The sequence below is a fragment of the Mobula hypostoma genome, chromosome 4 (genome assembly GCF_963921235.1).
Source record: "Mobula hypostoma chromosome 4, sMobHyp1.1, whole genome shotgun sequence".
NCBI lineage: Eukaryota > Metazoa > Chordata > Chondrichthyes > Myliobatiformes > Myliobatidae > Mobula > Mobula hypostoma.
Genome location: NC_086100.1, coordinates 138,510,171 through 138,525,009, shown reverse-complemented (window position 1 = coordinate 138,525,009; position 14,839 = coordinate 138,510,171). Strand labels below are relative to the sequence as shown.

General features: G+C 43.5%; 1 protein-coding gene across 1 annotated transcript in view; it reads right to left on the bottom strand.

Moving 5' to 3' along the window:
* LOC134345636 (calnexin-like) overlaps positions 1 to 4,648 on the bottom strand; it is a 55,437-nt gene extending 50,789 nt beyond the window's left edge. Inside the window, exon 1 of the mRNA XM_063046629.1 lies at positions 4,497 to 4,648. The gene's annotated coding sequence lies outside the window, so the exon portion shown is untranslated. The remainder of the gene's footprint in view (positions 1 to 4,496) is intronic.
* Positions 4,649 to 14,839: the final 10,191 nt, after the last annotated feature.

Genomic DNA, 14,839 nt, shown 5'->3' with positions numbered 1-14,839 from the left:
CTGGTTCTACTAGACCGAAGGGGGAAAAAAAAGAGCCAAACAAAAAAAAATTGTTTGACTACAGTTCTGTCTGCAACACTATAATTCCAAGCAAACATCTTCAGACTCCTGCATCTGAGACTCATCACCTTCCTTTGCAAATGGAACCAGACTCAAAAACAAAAACAATTACTTTCCCCAAGCAGCAAGGCTGATCAATAGCTCCATCCACTAATTCCACCACTGCTACATTATTTCCTTTGACCTTAATATCAGAGGATCTGACCTGGAACCAGCACTTAGGTGGCATCACAATGGCAACAAGAATGTGGCTCTACTTTCTTAGAAGCATGCATGGATTTGGCAGGTCACTGAAAATTTTGATAAACTTCTATGGATACACATTGAAGAATATCTTGTGTATGGCCGAGCTTCACTTTATGGATATACAAAACCATAGCAATTATTTTGTTCTCCTTTACACTGTACAGGAAATAACATTAAACAATCTTGACTTCCTCACCAACAGACAACATTCAGTAAGGATAGGCAGCAATACTTCTCCCATGATTATTAACAACACAGATGTTCCACAAGGTTGCTTCCTCAGCCCTCTTCTTTACACTCTCAGAACTTTGTGGCTCGATTCAGATGATATCACTGTAATGGGCTGTACCTCAAGTAACAATGAGTTCAAGTACAGGAAGGAGATGGAGAACCTACTGACATTGTGTCATGACAACAATTTTTCCCCCAATGTCAGCAAAACGAAGGAGCTGGTCACTGACTTCAAAAAGGGGGGCATTGCACTACTCCTGTTTACATCAACAGTGCTGAGGTTGAGGGGTACGAGAACTTGAAACTCCTTGGAGTGAACATCACCAAATAGCCTGTCTTGGTCCAATTACGTTGATACCATAACTAAAAAAAACTCATCAGCATCTGCAATTCCTCAGGAGTCTACAGAAATTTGGCATGCTTCATTTGACCCTCACTAATTTTTTATTGATGCATCCAGATAAGATGCACTCTATAGTGCATCACTACTTGGTATGGCAACTGCTCCACTCAAGAATACAAGAAGCCACAGAGTTGTGGACACAGTTCAGCGCATCACAAAAACCAGCCTGCCCTCCACGGAGTCTACTTACATTTTTCACTGCCTCAGTAAAGCAGCCAGCATAATCAAAGGACCCCGCCCATGCCTGACATCTTCTCTTCTCCTCCCTCCCATAATGCAGAAGATAAAAAAGCCTGACAACACACACCAACAAGCTCATGGGCAGCTTCTATCTCACTGCTGTAAAGCTCCTGAGCATTAACCTAACACAATAACAGAGCAATTGGTGTGACATTATTACAGCTCGGAGCTGAGTCTGTCTGAGTCCTCTCTGTGAATGCGTGCATTTCCTCCTCCCACATGCCAAAGAGTAACAGTAGGTTAATTGGTCATTGTAAATTGTCCTGTGATTAGGCTATGGTTAAATAGGTGGGTTACTGGGCTCAGCTGGAAGGACTTGTTCTGCACTGTATCTCTACATAAATAAGCATGTATACAAGTAGATAAATAAATGAGACTTCTGACCTCAAGTTACCTTATTATGACCTTGCACTTTATTGGCTACTTACACTCTCTCTGTAAATGTAACACCTTGTCCTACCTCAATGCACCGTTTTAATAAATTGATCTCCGAAATGGAGAGAATCAGTAGCTTTAAATTCTTTGACCTTAATATCAAAGGATCTGTCCTGGAACCAGCACTTAGGTGGCATCACAATGGCTCTACTTTCTCAGAAGTATGCATGGATTTGGCAGGTCACTGAAAATTTTGACAAACTTCTATGGATACGCATTGAAGGATATCCTAACTGGTTGCATCATGGCCTGGAACAGAAACACCAATGGCCAGGAATGTAAAAGTGGTGGATACAGTCTACTCCATCACAGGCAATGCCCTTCCCACCATTGAGTACATTTACATGGTGTGCTAACACACACAAAAAAACAGCATCCACAAAGACATCCACCTCTTCTCACTACTTCAACCATTACTACTATGAACTGATTCTATCATCTACAGACTCAGCTTACAATGCTCGTTCTCAGTATTATTACTCTTGTTTTCACAGTTTCTTTCTTTTTCACATTGGTAGTTTGTCAGCCTTTGTGCATATATAGTTTTTCATGAAATTCTAATGTATTCCCCTCACAAAAAAATGAATCCCAAGGTAGTACATGGTAAATATATGTACTTTGATAAGATACTTTGAACAGTATGAAAACAAGTTTCTTTACTGCATCTCAATATGACAATCATAAACCAATTTAAAAAATCAATTGTATTACTGGCAATGGCCTGCTCTGATTCAAACAGGAAGAGTGAGTAATTTAAGAATTTAAACATGGCTTCTCTCCCTTACAAATTTTGAAGTATGATTAACCAAAGTAGGTCAACTAGCAGATGGGCAATGGGCAAGCTGGCAGTAGAATTTAGGATGAATTAAGTTTTGGTAAGATGTGGGATGGAAAGCTAGCCACAGGAAGCTTATAATTGCTAAGGCAAGGAGATATAAATGTTTGCAATGAGGCTTTTAGAATTGGAAATAGATGCTTCTGGAAACTAAATTAGATATTTAAAGTTCAAAGCCAAATTTATCATCAGAATATATACATGTCACCACATACAACCCTGAGATTCTTTTTCCTGTGGGCATACTCAGCAAATCTATACATTGGTAACTGTAAATAGGATCAATTAAAAAGCAAGAGAATAGAAGACAAACTGTTGAAAGGTAACTATAAATAAAATAGCAATAAATAACAAGAGCATGAAATAAGATAAAGAGCCCTTAAAATGAAATCATTGGTTGTAGGAACATCTCAATAGATGTGTGTAATTATCCTATTTTGTTCAAGAGCCTGATGTTTGAGGGGTGGTAACTGTTCTTGAACCTGGTGGTGTGAGTTCAACTTCCAGTCAAATTTCTTTACAGCCGAAGTACTTCTGAACTGTAGTCAGTATAGTTTAGGAAACACAGCAGCTAATTAGCTCACACCAAGTTCTACAAAACAAGTGATCAGTTATTCTGCCATTGGTGATATGAGATAAGAAAAAACAATTCATCAGGACAGTGAGAGAACTCCAGTTCTATCTTTCTTTTGATAGTGTGCTATGGCATCTTTACTCCAGGTATCTCCTTGGACCCCCAGTTCCATGCTTTACATAAGGGACGTAACTTCTTGGTAATGCAGTAAGTACTCCACCAGAATGCCACTGAAAATTCTATAGTTAAACTTGAACCCACCTACATGACTTATTTAGATGCCAAGATTCAACACGTCACCAAATTGAAAACAGGACCACTAGGCTGATCAATGAAAAAGTAGTAGAGGATAACAAGTGTCATTTACTATGAAATTGAGGAGAGTTTCATGCATTATAACATTACAGAATGTCATCTGCAACTTTGATCAAAATGGCTGTCATTGCTTTAACAATAATAGAACGCAGAAAGTCAAACATTTGAGTTCCAAGCAGCATCTGTTGAAAGAGAAACAGATTTAACATTTCACATTGAAGCCACTTCAGCAGAACAGTAAATCTGCACTACAAGTAAAAGCTGAGGAAAATACTGAACAGGTTAAGAAGCACTTGTGAAACAGCAATCACTTAACCAGTTTACAATTGCCCCCATCCCCCAACTTCTGTAACAGTTATTGCAGGCCATCTTTTCCATTTCCCAATGGCACACACTAACTAGCTAAATTATACATTGCTTCAATTGCTTGCACTATCACCTCAACCAAAAGGGCTAAATTTATTCCATTAACTTTTTATTTCATTGCTAGTTAAAGGATAAATAGCATTGCATTTGAGTTTAATCACCAACCAAGACTGGACTACAGAATCTGACCAATTACATATACTTTAAAGCAAATTTTATCAAATCAGATCTTACAGTATATAGCAGATTGCTGCTGCATACAGCCACAAAAGGCTGTGAAAAGAAATACAGAATAGTAAGGCCCACCCAAGGCCTTCTTCTGACAACATAGCAGACTGCCGATTATCCATTTTGTCATTGACATCTATGCCCTTATCAATTTTTCACAGGCATATTTTTATTAGCATCTTCAGCTTTTAATCTTTTCCTTATTCACATCCAGCTGATTACAACATCCCACCCCACAAAGAAAATTATAAACCCACTATAGTGGCTCGGCAATAAATATTTAAATCATTATCACAGCTTCATTATTTTAAAAAAAAGTATCACTAACAGGCGGCTTGTAAGAAAACTACAAAGCTCACAAATAATTGGTTAAACAGCAGGGATTTTAATTTACAGCACACGGTCCAGTTTAAAAATGAATGGAAATGGAGAATCTGCAGACTGCAGCAAACCCTGCAGAAAATGTTCAGCAAGAGCAGCCGGAAAGCGGGATATTGTACCTCAAGCTTGTCGCTAACTCCCTCCCCATGCCACGAAACTTAATTCTTCACTACATTACTCACAAGGTGACAACACGCTGCTTTTCTTCTTGACCACTTATTTCTTCACTCCCCAGTTACCTCTCGTCCCCTTCTCTCATGTATAACCGCCAGACTCTGCTGCGCATGCGCGCTACACGCAGCGGCTCTGCAGACGTTCGGGTTCAAACGGCGGAGGCTCGAGCGGGCGGGTGGCCAACCGGTCAGTGTCTGCGCCCGCCCCGGACGAGGTCACCGGAAGGATGCGAGGGGTCACGGGAAGAGAACAGTTGGTAGGCACGGCGCAAGCGCGTAGCTCGGGTACTGGCGGGTCGGTGACACAGGAAACGGTTCGCACGATTTAAACTGGGACGTGGGGTGGTGTTGGCGAAGTAAGGTGAATAAAGGTGTTTGTATATGGCAGAAGGGAATGACTGACCGTGGGGACGAGAGAGAGGGCGCAGGAAGCGGATGCCTGTGACCACGGGAAGTGGGGTGTCTACTTGGGAAAGGAGAAGGAAGTCTCGGCATAGGAGTTGGGTATGGAAGGACTGTGTTTGACTATGGGCACAGGAAAGGGTTATTGGCGGGGGTTTACAGACATCCCACCCTGCAAAAACTCATTTCAGGGAGGTAGCACCATCAATTTGCGGGAGACTTCCGGGAGAGGTGGTAGCCGTGCATAGACATGTCAGAATGGGTAAACACGAGGAATTCTGCAGATGCTGGAAATTCAAGCAACACACATCGAATTTGCTGGTGAACGTAGCAGGCCAGGCAGCATCTCTAGGAAGAGGTACAGTCGACGTTTCAGGCCGAGACTCTTTGTCAGGACTAACAGAAGGAAGAGCTGGTAAGAGATTTGAGAGGGGAGGGGGAGATCCAAAATGATAGGAGACAGGAGCGCTCCATCCCTCCCCCTCCTGTCTCCTCCTCTCATTTTGGATCTCCCCCTCCCCCTCCCACTTTCAAATCTCTTACCAGCTCTTCCTTCCGTTAGTCCTGACGAAGGGTCTCGGCCCGAAGTGTCGACTGTACCTCTTCCTGGAGATGCTGCCTGGCCTGCTGCGTTCACCAGCAAATTCGATGTCAGAATGGGAATGGGATGTGGAATTAAAATGTGTGGCCACTGGGAGATCCTGCTTTCTCTGGCGGACAGAACGTAGGTGTTCAGCAAAACAATCTCCCAGTCTGCGTCGGGTCTCGCCAATATATAAAAGGCCACATCGGGAGCACCGGACGCAGTATATCACCGCAGCCGACTCACAGGTGAAGTGTTGCCTCACCTGGAAGGACTGTCTGGGGCCCTGAATGGTGGTAAGGGAGGAAGTGTAAGGGCATGTGTAGAGTAAGGGAGGTGGGATGTCTGCAATAGAGTAGCTCCTTAGCAGCTTGCCAGCTAGTTTAAATAACGTTAGCTATGCTAATGAACGAATGACACCTGTTAAACTCACCTCAACATGTCTTTTACAGTCTTAACCCACCATGGGCAATAGAAAAGTCACTGTTGCAAACAGTGCAGCCAGCAACACTGTCATTATTTTGACCCCTATTAGGCAGGGGTACACTTTAGGGTAGTCTGGGGTGTCATATGTTTTATATTTTTTTTTGGAACACTCTGCCATGGCGTGCTCGCTCTCTCACTCGTGCGCTCTCAAGTGCTCTCGCTTGCTTTCGCTTGCTTGCTCTCGCTCTTTCTCGCGCGCGCGCTCTCTCTTGTGGTCGCTCTCGCGCTCTCTCTTGCTTTCTGTCATTCGCTCTCAAAAAGATTGATTTCCGTGATATTGTATATAATTTGCGGGCATCAGGGAGCCACTATTCATATGTGGGTGACTCCCGGAACTTCTGGGAGAGGTGGGATGTCTGGGTTTATCTGGGCACGTGAGTAGGTTGTAGGCATAGGAGATTTCTGTGGGAGCAGGAGAGGATGTGTCTCGTAGTGTGGACACTGAAGGAGAGTTCTCAGTGGGGAGGGATGGTGGGCAAAGGAGACTGTAATGAAGTGAGGCAGTGGAGGAGTTGTGGGAGATGGAATACAGTAGGGTGTGGCCATAGGAGGAGGGTGCATAGTGGGATCTGAGTACAAGTGGGGATTCCCCAGGAGAGCAGGATGAGGATGGGAGGAGGATGCAAAATGTGGTGCAGTTATGAGAGATGCAAACTGGATATAGAAAGTGTACATTACAGGGTGTAGGACTGGGCAACATGAGGGATGAAAGATGATTAAGTGAGGCGGGAATGGTGACTGTTCAGGGAAGGGTAGCACCTCTGGTGCTGTCTGGGTCTATTTTGGGGCAGCTCACTCACTCTTGGTCCCCACCAGCGACTCGATTCTCCCCTGTTGCTCCTAGTAGCTGATTCCATGCGACAGCGGCCATCACCCAGGTTACCGCTTTGACAAGTGGGCTAAACCAGGTGAGGGTAGCTGAAAGCCTCACACCCCGGTAAGATAGAGACATGCCTGTCCTAGTGTGTGAGGTCAGTTCAGGTGCACTGGTTGGATGAGATCTACAGTGAGATCCAATGGCCAGGAAGGTGGAACTGCATGCCGCGTGGAGAGCAAAGGGCATGGCGAGGGAACAGAAGACGTCATGGTCATCCACTGCAACCAAGGAAGGCCCAGGTTTGTGACACTTGTTGGTACTACAGGACGCAGACTTATGAGGAAAAGAGAATGGAAGTGCCCCGGTGCAATGGCTTTTCCACTTCAAAATCTCTCCTGACAGGTTTCCTGTCACTGTCAGAGAGGACGGACAGCCTCCACAATCTCCAGAATCACTGACCTACCTCAGAAGGCAGTGGAGGCCAAGTCTCTGGATGCTTTCAAGAAAGAGTTAGATAGAGCTCTTAAAGATAGTGGAGTCAAGGGATATGGGGAGAAGGCAGGAAAAGGGTACTGATTGGGGATGATCAGCCATGATCACAGTGAATGGCGGTGCTGGCTCGAAGGGCCGAATGGCCTACTCCTGCACCTATTGTTTATTGTCTATTGACCTATGTTGTGAAATTTGTTGTTTTGTGGCAACAGTCAGTGCAAGATATGACAATTAATATAAGTTATAATAAATAAGTATTCCAAAAGAGGAATAGCAAGGTGGTATTCATGGCCTGTTCGGAAATATGATGGTCAAGTGGAAGGAGCTGTCAGTTCCACCTTCCTGGCCGTTGGATCTCACTGTAGATCTCATCCACACAGTCTTCCTGAGCTGAAGGAACTGTACCACCTTTCTGGTGATAATGGTGAGGGTCCTTAATGATAGCTGCCAGCTTTTGAAGATGCGTTCAGTGGTGGGAAGGGTTGGGTCCATGTTGGAGCTGGCTGAATTTACAACTCTCTCTAGCCTTTTTTGATCCTGCCCTATTGGAGTCTTCATACCAGGCAGAGATGCAACCAGTCAGAATGCTCTCAACTGTATTTAGAAATATGCAGGAGTCTTCAGTGATATACCAAATCTCCTCAAGCTTCTAACGAAGTATTGGCTGAGTATTTGCTCAGCCAGTCAGACAGCTTTTCTGTGGAAAGAGAAACCTTTGAACAGTGGATTTGGCCTAGTACATCATAAGTGAAGCTCTCCCAACCATTGAGCACATCTGCATGAAATGCTGTTGTAGGAGAGCCGCATTCATCATCGGAGATCCCCACCATCATGGCCGTGCTCCCTTCTTGTTACTGCCATCAGGTAGAAGGTACCAGAGCCTCAGGACTCGCAGCACCAGATTCAAGAACAGTTTCTACCCCTCAACCAACAGGTTCTTGAATAAAAGGGGATAACTACACATACTTCCCCCATTATTGAAATGTTCGCAGAACCAACAATCTCACTTCAAGGACTTTATCTCATTATCTCATGTTCTTGTTATTCATTGCTTTTTTTATATTTACATTTGCAGTTTGTTGTCTTCTGCACTGATCTTATTATAGTTACTATGACCATATATGTACTTTGATAATAAGGGTTACTTTGAAATGGAGTTAACACTTTTGGTCATTGATCCTTCTTCACAAAAAGCATGCAGCTCTGATGGTACATGGACATGTCATACATGGCTACTTATATTCTTTCAACTTCACAGTGGAGACCCTGAGAGGAGAGGCATTGTACTACTAAGACCCTGCTTTTGAGTTCTCAGACAGCTTTTGGAGGTAAAGCTGGGGCAGAGTTTTAATGTGAGCTCTTATTCTCCTTTGATTTGAGTTGAATTCTATAAACTGTATCTGATCCTTCAGCTTCAATGTAGGTTTGGGCAATATTCATTTGAAAATGGTTGCTGACCTTCATAAAAATAAGTATTGTTTTGAATTTTATTAATGCATACAGGAACTGATATTCACTTGGGTCTTTGCACACAACCTCAAGTCTGAATTTTTGAACAATGCTTGAAAGTGCTTGAAATATTCAGCAGATCAAGCAGAGTCTATTGTGAAAGAAACGGGTAACATTTTAAGGGAATGGATTTAGACCTTCAACTTTTTGTTTGTGGGCTTTTTATGCATTTCCCACACTTCATTTTATTTCATATTTCTACAGTAGTTTTTCTGAATTCCTGTACTGTGGTTTGTTGTGTAGTTATGCCCATGGAGAAGATCTCACAGTTGGCACATCTATTAATCAGATTTCTTGTGCATCTGGAGTTCTGAGAATAAATTTCACTGCTGCAGATTCTTACAAGGAAGGCAACATTTTCTATTCCTGGCACAGTACCAATGTAGTATCCTTTATCCAGAAGTTTGGGCTGCAACACAGCTGGCATTGTTTGACGCCACTTTCAATTGCAATGAGACAGACCTAGAGGAACCAAAAGTACTTTGGTAGCATGTATCAGACTGGGCTGAAGTTGACATGCAAACAACAGTCTCTTCCCATCTGCACTTGTTTACAGTGGATGTGTTCTAGATTTTTTCATACTGAGGGGGAGCTTCTTCACTCAGAGGGTGGTGTGAGTGTGGAAGGAGCCGCCTGTGGTGGTGGATGCGGATTTGATTGAAACATTTGTGTAAGTACATGGATGGGAAAGGTATGGAGGACTATGGTCTAGGTGCAGGTCAATGGAACTAGGCAGAATAAGAGTTCAGCACATACTAGATGGACCAAAAAGCTTGTTTCTGTGCTGTAGAGCTCTAAGTATTCAATTACAGATGGCAGGCCAGATTGATGGTAGTTGAATATTTCTAAGTGGCAGGAATTATCAGCCATGATTATTTTGAATGGCCTTCATTACTACAATGTTTCTCACAACTTGTGCCTCTTTCATTTAGTTCATTGTAAATAACATGCCTCCCAATTACTACACAAATAGCAGCAAGGGTTAATCGGAAAATCTGAAAATGTGAGGAATCTGTGCATTTTATACTTGAGCAAGGAAACCTCTTAAGAATGATAATATCTAATGAAGCAATATTCATATTGATCACATCTTAGAAGAAGCACTGAAGGCAGCTTATACACATTTTGTGTGAAAGAACAAAAGTGAAAGGAACTACATTGATCTTGTCCTTACTGTTCCAGAAATATCTACATAATAGAATGTTGGAAGTGATTGTTGAACAAATCTTGCCTGTAGTGAACGCAATTTCAGTTACGTGACAATATAAGATCTAGCAATTTAAACTTTGGCATACATAAAGCAATGTTAGCATTTGTTAATAATACATTTATGAACCAAAACAATCTTTAATCTCATAGCCTGGCAGAACTGCAATTGGATCTGTGATTTCCTCACCAGGAGACCACAGTCTGTGCAGATAAGAAAAAATAACATATTCTCCTTGCAGGCAGGCATCACTGGTGCACCTTAAGGATGCCTGCTTAGCCCATTACTCTACTCTGCACCCATAACTCTAGCTAGGCACAGCTCAAATACCATCTATTAATTTGCGGATGGCACAACTATTGTTGACAGAATTTTGGATGGTGATAAGGAGCGAGATGGATTGGCTGGTTGAGTGATGTTGCCACAACAACCTGGCACTCACTTGTCAGTGAGACCAAGGGACTTCAAGAAGAGGAAGTTGAGGGAACACACACCAGTCCTCATTGAGGGATCAGCAGTGGAAAAAGTGAGCAAACTCCTGATGAAATATAGCTGACAGCAGCTATGTTTCATCAGGAGTTTGAAGAGACTTGGTATATCACCAAAAACACTCACAGATTTCTACAGATGTATGGTGGAGAGGATTCTAACTGATTGCATCACCGTCTGGTATTAGTACAGGAATTGAAAAAGCTGCAGAAAATGGTAGACTCAGTCTGCTCCATCATTGGCACTAGCCTCCCCAGGATCGAGGACATGTTCAAAAGTCGGCTTCCATCAGTAAGGGCCCCTATCACCCAGGACATGCCCTCTCCTCTTTGCTACTATCAAGGAGGAGGTACAGGAGCCTGAAGAGACCCACAAAATGTTTTGGGAACTACCTCCCCTCAGCTATCAGGTTTCTGAATGGACAATGAACCCATGAACACTACCTCATTATTTTTTCCTCTCTTTTTGCACTACTTATTTAATGTCTTTATATATACTTATTGTAATTCATTGTTTTTTATTATTTATGTACTACACTTTTAAGGCTTCCGTTAGTCTTGCGAGACCATGGATTTGCGCCTGGAAAGTCTTCACTCTCCAGGGCGCAGGCCTGGGCAAGGTTGTATGGAAGACTGGCAGTTGCCCCTGCTGCAAGTTTCCCCTCTCCATTACACCGATGTTGTCCAAGGGAAGGGCAAGGGTGGATACAGCTTGGCACACCAATGTCGTTGTTCAACAACACAACACACTGCCTCGGCTGGGGCTCGAACTCACGACCTTCAGGTCACTAGTTGAGTGCCTTAACCACTTGCCCACATGCCCACGTATTACACTGTACTGCATGCAAAACAACAAATTTTACAACATATGTTAGTGAAATTAAACCTGATTAAACCTCTTCCTTCATTATGCTCAAGCTAGATGACTCTTGTAGTTATATTTGAAACTACAGGACTGTGCAAAAGTTTAGGCACCCTCGCTATATGTACAGTGCCTATAGAAAGTATTCACTCGCCTTGGAAGTATTCATGTTTTATTGTTTTACAACATTGAATCACAGTGGATTTCATAGTCATAGTCATACTTTATTGATCCTGGGGGAAATTGGTTTTCGTTACAGTTGCACCATAAATAATAAATAGTAATAAAACCATAAATAGTTAAATAGTAGTATGTAAATTATGCCAGTAAATTATGAAATAAGTCCAGGACCAGCCTATTAGCTCAGGGTGTCTGACCCTCCAAGGGAGGAGTTGTAAAGTTTGATGGCTGCAGGCAGGAATGACTTCCTATGACGCTCTGTGCTGCATCTCGGTGGAATGAGACTCTGGCTGAATGTACTCCTGTGCCCACCCAGTACATTATGTAGTGGATGGGAGACATTGACCAAGATGGCATGCAACTTAGACAGCATCCTCTTTTCAGACACCACCGTCAGAGAGTCCAGTTCCATCCCCACAACATCACTGGCCTTACGGATGAGTTTGTTGATTCTGTTGGTGTCTGCTACCCTCAGCCTGCTGCCCCAGCACACAACAGCAAACATGATAGCACTGGCCACCACAGACTCGTAGAATATCCTCAGCATGGTCCGGCGGATGTTAAAGGACCTCAGTCTCCTCAGGAAATAGAGAGGGCTCTGATCCTTCTTGTAGACAGCCTCGGTGTTCTTTGATCAGTCCAGTTTATTGTCAATTTGTATCCCCAGGTATTTGTAATCCTCCACCATGTCCACACTGACCCCTTGGATGGAAACAGGGGTCACCGGTACCTTAGCTCTCCTCAGGTCTACCACCAGCTCCTTAGTCTTTTTCATTTGGAATTTAATTTGGAAACAAGAAAATCTGCAGATGCTGGAAATCCAAGCAATGCACACAAAATGCTGGAGGAACTCTGCAAACCAGGCAGCACCTCTGGGGTAAAAGTATAGTCTGTAGGACTGGAGAAAAAAAGATGAGTAGATTTAAAAGGTTTGGGTTGGGGAGAAAGAAAACAGAAGATGATAGGTGAAACTGGGAGGGGGAGGGATGAAATGGAGAGCTGGGAAGTTGATTGCTGAAAGAGATACAAGGCTGGAGAAGTGGGAATCCATCAGGAGAGAAGAAAGAAAAGGGAGGAGGAGCACCATAGGGAGGCCATGAGCAGGCAAAGACATGTTCAGAGAGGGAAAAGGGGATGAGGAATGGTGGGGGGGGGGATGCATTACCGGAAGTTCGAGAAATCGATGTTCATGCCATCAGGTTGCAGGCTACCTAGACGGAATATAAGGAGTTGTTTCTCCAGACTGAGTGTGGCCTCATTGTGACAGTAGAGGAGGCCATGGATTGCCATATTGGAATGGGAAATGGAATTATAATGGGATTTCCCACTTCTGATGGATGGAGTGTAGGTGCTTGTCAAAGCTGTTGATCTGCCTCTCTGCCAGAGGATTTTAGGTTCAGACTAAGGGAATAATTGTCAGACTCAGTTTACTTAAGGTTATGTACTGTTTATTAGCAGGCTTGTGTCTCAATTGATACTACAGAGCCCCCACTTATAGAGCCTGGAAAATCTGTAACAAAGTGAGCCCCAAGCACTGTCTGGGGCTACTTGTTAAACGTTCATTGTCACATTTATTTGTTTATTAATTATTGTACTGCCCTGCAGTGTTTTGTGCACTTTATGTAGTCCTGTGCAGGTCTGTAGTCTAGTGCAGTTTTTATGTTTGTTTTACGTAGTCTAATGTAGCCTTGTGCTGTCTCGTGTAGTCTAGTGTAGGTTTGTGTTGTTTCATGTGGCACCATGGTCCTGGAGGAACGTTGTTTTGTTTATACTGTGTCCTGTACCAGCAGCTTATGGTCGAAATGACAATAAACGACTTGACAAAGTACTCTGATCATTGCGTGGCATCCTTGATTAGTGGTTACACAAAGCAGCTTTTTCATGCAACAAGCATTCGTTTGTTCCTTAGTTGCAACATTATTCTTACAATGCGACTAGTCAAACTGCAAATAAGTCAGTTAGGATTTAGTCCTTTTAATTTCTCAAAGCGATCTCCTAATCTATGTTGAGTGTCACCGATATACAGGAGGCCACGCTGGGAGCATCAGATACAGTACATAACCCCAAAAGACTTACAGGTGAAGTGTCGCCTCACCTGGAAGGACTGTTTGGAGCCCTGAATGGTAATGAGGGAGAAGGTGTTGGATTTAATTTGGCTTTTTTTGGACACTGATGAACAGAAAAAGACTCTTTCATGTCAAAGTGAAAACAGATCTTTAGGAAGTGAGCTAAATTGATTACAAATATAAAACACATTAGTATTCACCCCCTTCAAGTCAGTATTTAGTAAATGCATCTTTGACAGCAATTTCAGCCTTGAGTCTGTAGATGGGTCTCTATCAGCTTTGCACATCTGTACACTGCAATTTTTCCCCATTCTTTACAAAACTGCTCAAGCTCTGTCTGATTGCATGGGGATCATGAGTGAACAACCCTTTCAAGTCAACCCTTTCAACCCTTTCCTATTGGAGGAGCAACACCTCATATACCGTCTAGGTAGGCTCCAGCCCCTTGGTATGAACATAGAATTCTCCAACTTCCGGTAATTCCCTCCCCCTCCTTTCCCCTATCCCTTTGTCACTCTGCCCCCTCCCCCAGCTGCCTACCACCTCCCTCTTGGTTCCGCCTCCTTCTACTACCCATTGTGTTTTCCCCTATTCTTTCTAAACCTTTCCTGCCTATCACCTCCCTGCCTCCCTTCCCCCACCCCTTTATCGTTCCCCTTACTGGTTTTTCACCTGGAACCTACCAGCCTTCTCCTTCCCACCCTCCCCCCACCTTCTTTATAGGGCCTCTGCCCCTTCCCCCTACAGTCCTGACGAAGGGTTCCGGCCCGAAATGTCGACTGCTCGTTTCCACGGATGCTGCCAGACCTGCTGAGTTCCTCCAGCGTGTTGTGAGTGTTGCTTTGACTCCAGCATCTTCAGAGTATTTTGTGTTAACCCTTTCAAGTCCAGCCACAAATTCTCAGTTGGATTGAGGTCTGAACTCTGACTTGGTCACTCCAGGGTGTTAACTTTGTTTTTAAGCCATTCCTGTGTAGCTTTGGCTTTATGCTTGGGGTTATTGCCTTGCTGGAAAACAAATCTTCTCTTTAAGTTGCAGTTCTCTTGCAGAGTGTGTCAGGTTTACCTCCAGGATTTCTCAATATTTTGCTGCATTCATTTTACCCTCTACCTTCATAAGCCTTCCAGGGCCTGCTGCGGTGAAGCATCCCCACTGCATGATGCAGCCACCACCGTACTTCACGGTAGGGATGGTGTGCTTTTGATGATGTGTGGTGTTTGGCTTATTCCAAACATAGCATTTAGTTTGATGGCCTAAAA